Genomic DNA, 10,580 nt, shown 5'->3' with positions numbered 1-10,580 from the left:
GTCCATGCAAAGTGGCGTGGCCACTACGAGCGGATTTAATAATACCGTCCCGCGGGTTACGCGCGGACATCGTTGTTCGGAAAACTAGGCGCTCGTCCATGCAAAGTGGCGCGACCACGAGCGGGTTTAACAAACAGTAGTACTACCCCATGACCATACTAGGCGCTCGTCCATGCAAAGAGGTGCGACCCCTACGAGCGGGTTGATCAAACCAGTAGTCCCTACCCTTAGAGTTCCATTGTTTCGTGATCACTTTCTCGCTCTTGCGCACTCACATTGATAACCAAGATAAACACTATGAACAAATAATCGTTTGCATTGCGTGTAAATATGCCATGATAAAACATAATTTAAACACGTGTCCCTCGCCCCGAAAACAGTTTAAAACATAGTGAAAATAGGGGCTGTGAGACTCACCTGTGATTCTTGTTAAGTGATGGTTTAGAGAGATTAAATGAGGTTCGGGTTTCTTGGTGTTAGCCTCGAAATTGGAAGTCTAGAATATGTTTAAATAACAAGAAATATGTGTATTAAGACCAAGTAATCGAAGAATATAAGGGCTGGTCAGAAAAGTAAATCTCAAGACTAAAGTTTCGACTTACCTAGCGATGGAACTGGAAACGGATGCTTGGGAGATGGTTAGTGCAGAATTACAGGTTTAAGAGAGGAGTTTGGAGTGTGTTTCTTGTGGTTGTGATATTTTTATTCAAGAATTGATATTTATAGGCAAATTCAAGGGAACACAATCCCTTGATTTAGGGGATTGAGATCATATCATATTGGGTGTAGTGATGACAAGGTATGGGGTTTATTATTATTTATTTAGGGATGGGGGCGATGGTCCTAGGGAGTGGTTATGAAGATTCTGATTGATTTGACAGTACATGCAGGACTGTGGTTGGTAAGAGTAGGTGCGGCTGACAGTTGACATTTCGTGTTACCGTACAGTTCCTGGTACTGTTGTCAGTGTGCTGTCAAAAGGTAAAAATCTCTGAAACACGCAACTGGTTCTTTCTGTGCGAGGGTAATCCCCTTTCGTCTGAAGAATAGACTAAGGGTTTTGTGCGCGTAACCTTGCGCGTATAGCCTTCTGCGTGTAGGCCATTTCTTTGAACGTTGTGGGTCCGGCGGCTCCAGTTGGTCTTCGCGCAAGCGTCCTTGTAACGAATCCTGCGCGTATCACTGCGCAGGCGTCCTTATAAGGAATCCTGCGAGTCCATCTGGCTCTGCTGGAACCAGCGTTCTCAGAGTTTATTAACAGGGTGAACTTTTAGATTTAAGCGAAAAGGTGGTTGGTTTCTGTGCAGACGTTCATGCGTAAAGGGTTTAGTTTTAAGGTGTCCCACGGGGATTCTTCCCGCAGGTGTCGCACATAACCCCTTTTTATTTGCTGCGGGTAGGTGCGTAACCTTCTCGTAGTAAGGGACGTTGAGTTTCATTTTTAGATTCTCCATGAGGTCTTGGTATTTCAACATAGTGATCAGTTATGTTGAAGTCAATTCCATCTTGGAGCTTCAAACAAACTAGCTCTCAATGTTCCCGCCATGCGGGGAGGTTAGTTCCCTTTTTCCGCGCGCGCATAAATGATTTGGGTCTTAATTAGGAAATTAGGATATTGTTTGAACATAGTTTTACTTATTGATCATTGAAGAGGTATGCAACCCATTAGACAGAACCGACATAAAATTAAGTTGTCATGAAAACACAACAAAAACCTGTGCGCGTGGCGCATATAATATATACCCGCGCTGATCATAACATGGCGCGCATCGCATCCGCGCATGGCGCATATAACATATGCCCGCGCTAATCATAACATGGCGCGCATCGCATCCGCGCATGGCGCATATAACATATGCCCGCGCTGATCATAACATGGCGCGCATCGCATCCGCGCATGGCGCATATAACATATGCCCGCGCTGATCATAACATGGCGCGCATCGCATCCGCGCATGACGCATATAACATATGCCCGCGCTGATCATAACATGGCGCGCATCGCATCCGCGCATGGCGCATATAACATATGCCCGCGCTGATCATAACATGGCGCGCATCGCATCCGCGCATGGCGCATATAACATATGCCCGCGCTGATCATAACATGGCGCGCATCGCATCCGCGCATGGCGCATATAACATATGCCCGCGCTGATCATAACATGGCGCATAGGCCAAAAATATTCATGAAAGCTGCATAGGCCAAAAATATTCGTATAGCCTCCAATCGAGCAACTGGAGCATATACTTCTGTGTAGTCTATGCATTCTTGCTGATGAAACCCATGCACAACCAAACGTGCTTTATTTCTAACGATGACCCTATGATCATCCTTTTTGCATTTAAATACCCATTTAGTTGGAATAGGCTTTTTAACTCTAGAAGGCTTGTCGATGAGATCCCATACACCCAGTTGATTAAACTGTTGCAACTCTTCTTGCATTGCCTCTACCCATGAATAATCCTCAAGCGTCATACGAACACTAGTTGGTTCCATTTGAGAAAGAAAGCAAGTGTATTTTGAGAGATTCATGAATCCTGATGATTGCATATCGGCATACGCACACAATACATTAACATTACTTGAAGTAGCAATCTGATGACGTGTTTGCACACCAACATCAAGATCACCAATGATGGTGTCCTAAGGATGATCAGTGTGAATCCGAAGTGTCGGATTCTCAGGCTCAACAACATTATCAGTTAAATTAGTTAGATTCTCTTCCGCATTATGAGACGATTCACCAATCTCATGACTTTCAGGAAATGGAACTAAAGAAGATTCAACAAAATGGCCATCATCTGATGAAATAGAGATAACATCAGACGTTTTAGGAAGATCATCTTGTGTAACATCATAATAATTAGAAACTGAAGCCCTTGGTGTTAAAAATTGATCTTCTAGGTAAGCATGCACCAAATCTTCATCAGGTTGATCAAATATTGGAGTAAACGAATTAAATAAACTTTCGTAGTCAAACATCCAATCAGGCCCTTTTCCAGCAGGAGGTGTTGTGTATCGTTGACAATCAACATGGTACCACTCTTCAACACAACCCAAATTAAAACTGAAGACTCGTTTCTTTGGTGATGTATAACCTAGGAAATAACCTTCAATTTTTTTTTCATCGAATTTTCCCGCTTCTTTTTTCATCATAGTGCAAGGACACCCAAATGGTTCTAAAAACTTTAAATTAGATTTACAATTTTTCAAAAGCTCATAACTTGTCTTTTGTAGCTTCTTCACAGTTAGAACACGATTAAGCGTGTAGCAAGCAGTATTCACCGCCTCATTCCAGAATTGGACAAGAAGGTTAGAATCTGCCAGCATTGTTCGTGTAGCTTCAATCAGTGTTCGGTTCTTTCTTTCAGCAACACCATCTGTTGAGGTACATATGGAGCAATATATTCTCGATGAACTCCTTTCTGAATGCAAAAGAAATCCAATACAGTGTTTTTGAACTACATACCATTATCACTCGATGAATTCCTTTCTCACTTTGTGTTTATACAGTGATTCGATCTTTGTGATTAGATTTTGCACAAGAATTGGTGTCTGATCTTTTGAACTCATAAATAACACCCACAAATATCTTGAATACTCATCAGTGACAACTAGACAATACCAATCTCCAGCAATACTCGCACGATTCACAAGACCAAACAAATCCATATGAAGTCGTTCCAGAGGAGTATCAATGGAATAAATTAACTTAGGCGGGGTGTGACTTCTATTTCTGTTTGCCCTTTTTGCATGCAACACAGTGATCGGTCAACTTGAAGTGTTTCAGGGAAACCCCATTAACCAAATCATTTGCTATCAGATAATTCATCTTTCTGACATGAATGTGACCCATACGCCTATGCCACAGAATTGAGACAAAACACGTTTCAACAAAAGTGGATGTCTTAGTACTCAAATTCAGTACATAAATATTATTTGATCAAGGAGATCGCATAACAACCATGTCTTCTGGAATAGCATATCCTGGTTTAAGTATTATGCACTTCTTGTCAGTAAATACAGTGGTATACTTTATATCACAAATTTGAGATACGCTAAACAGATTGTGATCCACTTTATCACAATAATTAACTTTCTCAAATGTAATATGACCATTTGAAACATCTCCTTCTTTTGTAATCATTTTCCCATAATTACCCGCAAAAGCTACATACCCTCCTTGAATATTCTTGACATTTGTTAAGATGTTGATGTTTCCGGTAATATGATGAGAGCATCCACTATCCTTTGAAGGTTTTGACAAATTCACATTAGATGTACTTGAAACATACACAAGTTCCTCAAATTCACGAGGTTCACATAAAATGTGATTTGAACGTGGAATGTTCTGATTTTTTTGTACAATTTCAGGTTCAACTACATCCTCAATGATTACATTCTCAACAAAAACTTTGTTACTTTGAATATGATGTTCTTGAGTTGAATTTTGAACAGTGATTTTTTCCTTTTTAGGTTTCTCCTTATGAATGACAGGTTCAGTAATGATTTCTTCTTTTCCCGCAAATGGATTTTGGAAATAATCATCATGAAACGGTGGAGGAACTTCAACAAATCCTAAAACTTTTGTAGACCTTTTTGTTTACCAAATACTTCAATTATTTCATTCAACAGAAAGGATGAGTTTCTAATTTTTTTTTAATTTGCTTTTCAACTCTAGAACTTCATTTTCAAGCTCGGTTATTTTAGATCTATGTTTGAGAATTTCTTGAAATTGTTTATCATTAATGGTGATTTTCACTGAAAGTTCTGCTTTCAAATCAAGATTACATATAGACAATCCCTCAATCTTTTCTCTAGCTTTCATTTGTGACTCTAATAATTGTCTATATGTATCCTTGATTCAAGTAAGTTTTTTCATTAGTGAATCATTATGAGCATTAATTAAATCAATTTTAGACTTACCTGTTTCACAACTAGAACAAAACACATTGTCGGATAATTTAGAATCAGAATAAGAACTGACCTTGTAAAACTTAGCCATGCAAGCAAAAGTAGTCGGATTCATTTGGCTAGAAACATCATAATCTGATTCAGTATCAACTTCACTTTCAGAAATCAACCCTATTCCACTTGCATCTTGAAAATCTTTAATGTGCTAAAACATTGCTAGATTATCATAACCTCCATTCCCCAGCATTCATTGTTTCCAATCTATCCTGTCAGCTATGAGTAAAGCTTGTTATCCCGCAGCCTTTGAAGGATCTCCCCCAGAAGGTTTATCTTTCATCTCAGTAAAGGACTTTCCAGAACTTACATCTTGAGAATGAGGACCATTGTATTCCTTCTTTGGCTTATCACATTCCTTAGAAAAATGACCAAACTCTTAGCAGTTGTAACATTTGACTTTCAATTTGTCAAAACCAACCCGTTTGTTCAATGATGGTAAGTCTTTTCCATTTCATTGCATGAAATGTTTCACCTTTCGTACTATCATAGCTATATTTCATTTGGAATCCATTAGCTCTAGATCATCAGGTCATAATCTTCATCAGTCAACTCACTTGTAGCAATCTTGCTACCTAGCAAGTTTTCATAAGACGTCATAAATGCACAAAGAAAAGCAAAATTTTGTTTAGCTTCCTTCATGTTTAAAGTTGGTGGAGCAGTGAAAACATTTGAAGTAGGTCCAGTAGGTATGTCATTGATCCCAGAAGCCATGAAACATACATTTGAATCACTATACGAAGATGTTCCTCTTGTGCAGTTTGAGTAAGGATTGCATTAATTAGAGCGGCAGTACTACTCAAAGGCAAGCAACCTCCATATAATCTTGGGTCTTGAGTTTCTTTCGATGACTTTTGACATTTTAAATCATACTCTCTATTTTCAATCTTTTGCATAAACTCCATTGAAGTAAGATCATCATTTTTAAAGAAGCTATTTTCTTTAAGTACCATGAGAAATGTTGAATATGAGCTTGGAAGAGCATTCTTCATAGTGTCAATTTTATCAGCCTCACTTGGTTCCATTTTTAACTTATTCATCTCATCAATAAGATGATTGAACACGGTGAGCATTTCTTCCATAGTCTCTCCTTTCAATAAGTTAAATTTTCAAAATTGAAACTTTAACATCACCTTTTTACTTTCCTCAGTACTACCCATACTTCTCATCTTGATATGTTGAAACAAAGAGGCACAAATTTTAATACTTCCCACTTGATGGAAAATATTGTCAGGTAATGTCATAGTTAAAGTGAAATATGCCTTAGTTTCAATCTCTAGAGCTTTTTTTCTTATTGAGAGTATTGGGAGAAAGCTTTTGGTTTAAATCTCGTAGTTTCACTACCAAACATAGGAACAGTGTATACATCATCAAGACATCGTGAACAATAAGGGTGTACAGACCCTAGATGTGCTCTGAAACGTGGTTCCCAATTAGCAAAATCACTAAATTTCATTAAACGTGTTCATTTCGAATGAGATCCAATTTCAGCATCGAGATGTAACATTTGCTCCATCAATACGTTCTAAGAAGCCAGTGCTTAATAATAACCATCCATCTTAAAGGTTTAAACATAACAAAATTAAAACTAATCAGGAGAGAGAATAAGTATTTTTGATGATTACACAAGTTTAAATATTAGTTACACATGTGTAATAAGTCGATTCGGTGTGCAAAAAAATACTGTAATATTTTGTACATTACTTACACTTACGCATTACACATGTGTAAAAAAATTTGTTACATTGAGTTCTTTCGAGTTCTTAAAGCTCAAAGTGGTTCTCAAAAGAAATCAATTATATATATATATATATACTATCTTATAATACATATAGAAAGGGCAAAACAATAATTTTACGAAATCTCTTAAATTTAAGAGTTGTGCATATTTTAAGGCATAATGTACAACTTATGCTTTGATTTTTCAAACCGGCGGGCAAATGTGAGTGTAAGCCATTTGAAAATATTTGAATATCCCACTTCACTCTCTCCCAAAAACCCTAGCACTCCTTTTCTCTCCATAATCTTCCTTACAAACGGCTTCATATCATCTTCACACACCTTGGACTCGGTAACAACCGATCAGGCGAACTCAATCTGGCTTTGAGGACTTCTACCTAAAATTGTTGGTAAGCACAACTTTCTACTCTAATCACTTTTGCATTCGTTTTTTAGCTTCGATGGTGTTCTTATGGATAGCAGCAAATGAAAATCCTTCACTAACCGAAATGGCATCACTACTCAGGCTAATAGCAAAGGCGGTGGGTCTGTCGTGCTGGAGTAATCAGTGGCGGACCCGACTTATGCTGCTTTCGGGTAATAATTTTCTTTGATAAGCTCATTTCACAAATCTCAATAGAGTTAGGGTTAACTTTCTGTTGCTCTTTGTTCATGTGGTAGACTTTTAAATTTGGGAGATTGTGTAGGATTGTTCATGTGATAATGATTAATGGCAGTTTCAAAGTACTTGAAAGATGGAACTTCAGTATAGATTAGAGACTGATAGTGATGCTGTTGAAAAAGGGTAAAATAGTTTTGAATCGTTAATCTCGGCACATGTTATCATATTAAATTAATGTTTGTTTATATACAGAGTTTTACAGTAGAAGAGTGATACATAAATCGTTAGAAGATTCAACTTATTGTAAATCATTCGTAAATACACGTAACTCGCTCTTTGTGTTCATTTAATTACCCTTTTAGGGCTTTGTCAGAGTTTTGATGCTATTTTACAAGTTTGATTTTGAAACTTGTTGTAGATGTTTCTGAATTGTTACAATTATTGGAAAATCACTTATCGCTTTTACTTGGCCTCACCGATCAAGCTTAAATTTGATGCGATAATCATTTATTTTCATGTTTAACGTTTAAGCTTATTAATTTTTTTTTTTGAATTAGGATTTTCGAAAGATGATCGATTACAAATGGAAAAGCCTAAGCGATGGACGACATGACATAAGTGTTGCCGATTCATGGTTGAATTACATATGTTTATTCATATGATGGCTATGTCCCTCCTTTCCCCAATCAGGTTATGATCTGATATTACATATCAATAGTCCATGCAAGAAACTTTTTTACTTATTGGTTTATACATTATTTAATCTTGTGAGTGGTTAATGTTGATTTAGGTTGCTTTCAGCATTATTATAGAAGAGGAATTAGGGCAACCTCTAGAAGCTATTTTTAGCAAAATTTCATCAGAGACTATAGCTGCTGCAAGTTTAGGCCAAGTTTACATGGCCTACTCTACGTGCATCAGGAGAGGATGTTGCTATTAAGGTAAGACAGGCTAATGAATCTCACTCTTTGTTTTGTTTTTGTTTATAATTGTAGTTGGAATTGCAACTTGCTATAAATGGAGCATAAGTGTTGTTTTTGCATGTTCAAAGACCTAAAATAGAGCCTATAATATACAGGGATCTTTTCCTTTTTAGAACACTAGCTTCATTTTTAAATGAAATCAGTCTACAAAAGTTGGGTTGCAATGCAGAGCTTATTGTTGATGAATTTGGCGAGAAGCTTCTGGAGGAGCTTGATTACACGATGGTACTATTCAGTTTATAGTATTTATTCAGTTAATAGTATTTCATTTCTGGAAGAGGTATAAACGAGACGGTATTAATTAGTTAATAACTTGAGTTCCTTTGTTTTGTAATAATCAGGGAGCTCGCAACATTGAAGATTTTCTCGAAAACCCAAACCCTGCTCTTTGAGAACGCCTCATACAGGTCAGTTATTTGCTATTTTACACAGTTTATTTAAATCTTAAATTCTTGAAAGTCATGTATCTCGTTTTTTCTTACTTTAAGCGATTTCATTTATATGTTAGGTTCTTTTCAAAGATGGTGTTTTTCAATGGAAGCGACTTGAAAACTTAATTGTGCTGGCAAAGGAGAATGTGTCAAAGATGAGCAGTAATCCTGCACTTCAAGGAAATAACATGTGCGTATTTAAATTATACAAACGCGTGTGAATATGTATCTCTTTTATCCCTTTCACCCTAAAATGAAAACAAACAAATTAATTATGAATCCAAAGTTAATATTTGTACTTATGATCAGAGAAAGCTCCAGAGAGTTGAAGGTTCAAAAGAAATTGGATCTGACAGACACCATTAAAGACGGAGCTCAACTTTTTCTGGTTGATGAAGGCATACGTAGACAACTTCTTCTTGCATTAACAGAAGACTCTAAGCTTCATGTTAAAGAGGTATGTAGAATATGACGGTTTATGTAGGAGTGGGAAAATGGGCGGGCTGGGCAGTGGGTCAAAATATCCACTTCACGTTATCTTGGATTCCTATGCCGCTTCCAACTTACATGGCCTATGTATTTTGTAGCTTGTTGACGTGTATAGGCTTGTTGAAGACCAAATCGACATACCTTCAGCTGCATTGGAAGTAGTCAGAGGTGTGATTAATTAACTTATGCCATCTTACATTTTTAGTTTCTTACCTAAATTAGTTTCATACTTTAATAAAACAAGAAATATAATTTTTGGAATATTGAATAATCAGAATAATATAGTCTTAGTTAATGAACGTTTTAATCTGCCTGCAGATTTACCTTCAGCTGCCCTGCCCGAGATTTTATGCTTTCCTGGAGCGCATCTGTCTTATCTGATAAATGATTCAGGTTTTTGATACGCCTATTTTCCACCTACAAATTATTTATTTATTTATTCCCCTTACAATTTCCAGATAAGCCATAGAAAGATCACCACATATGTTGTTGATAAATGATAAGAAAAAGGAAATAATACTTACAGCTTTGTAGAATCAATCCACCAGATAATTGGCTAAACATATCTCATGAGTTGTTAGGTTGATTAGGTGATATATATTATTATGTATATAACACAACGATATTGGTTTTTAGGGGCATATAATGTATTTTGAAGGACATTAAGGCACAGAAAATGATTGAAAGAGATGTAACATATAGATATTTAGCAGTGTCTTTGATATAATGGGCGTTGAATCTGAAACTTGACGATGCACAAATGGTGTTGTGGTTGTGCATTTTCTCTTATTCAATGACATTTGTGCACGCGAGCCACATCATCAAATCCTGGGAAATTTACTTTGGCTTTCCCGCCACATATAAAACGCCTCTTCTCAATTTTGCCAAAATTGAGGAGTTTTCGTCTACACCATTTTTATTGTCATTAAAGACGAAATAAGCTACCACAGTAAAGTTACATTACATTACATATAACTCCTCTTCATAATATGCTACTAATATATATTATATACATATCACCAGATAGTAATTTACTATTTCAAATACATATTGATAAAACCAACAAACTAGAAGTTGCAGGAAGATTTAGATCTGTCAACACAAGAATGTAAACTCTAAAGCTTAGACATAACTTGCTCTTTGTGTTCATTTAATTACCCTTTTAGGGCTTTGTCAGAGTTTTGATGCTATTTTACAAGTTTGATTTTGAAACTTGTTGTAGATGTTTCTGAATTGTTACAATTATTGGAAAATTACTTATCGCTTTTACTTGGCCTCACCGATCAAGCTTAAATTTGATGCGATAATCATTTGTTTTTCATGTTTAACGTTTAAGCTTATTGATTTTTTTTGAATTAGGATTT

The 10,580-nt window shown here is 36.6% G+C and overlaps 1 pseudogene across 1 annotated transcript; it reads left to right on the top strand.

The window, feature by feature from the left end:
- The first annotated feature begins 7,152 nt into the window (after positions 1–7,152).
- On the top strand, positions 7,153–10,319 carry LOC143608118 (protein ACTIVITY OF BC1 COMPLEX KINASE 1, chloroplastic-like; annotated as a pseudogene). Its single transcript, XR_013149145.1, has 10 exons — positions 7,153–7,288; positions 7,566–7,627; positions 8,104–8,205; positions 8,309–8,316; positions 8,392–8,521; positions 8,638–8,703; positions 8,805–8,942; positions 9,059–9,184; positions 9,315–9,384; positions 9,535–10,319. The product of XR_013149145.1 is annotated as a protein ACTIVITY OF BC1 COMPLEX KINASE 1, chloroplastic-like (transcript).
- The last annotated feature ends 261 nt before the right edge of the window (positions 10,320–10,580 follow it).

Source organism: Bidens hawaiensis, unplaced genomic scaffold (assembly GCF_021521415.1).
Source record: "Bidens hawaiensis isolate Kalapana, Puna unplaced genomic scaffold, B.hawaiensis_p1.1 tig00098784_1, whole genome shotgun sequence".
In the NCBI taxonomy this organism is placed as follows: Eukaryota; Viridiplantae; Streptophyta; class Magnoliopsida; order Asterales; family Asteraceae; genus Bidens; species Bidens hawaiensis.
Note: the sequence above shows the minus strand (reverse complement) of the source record. Positions and strands in the feature narration are given on the sequence as shown.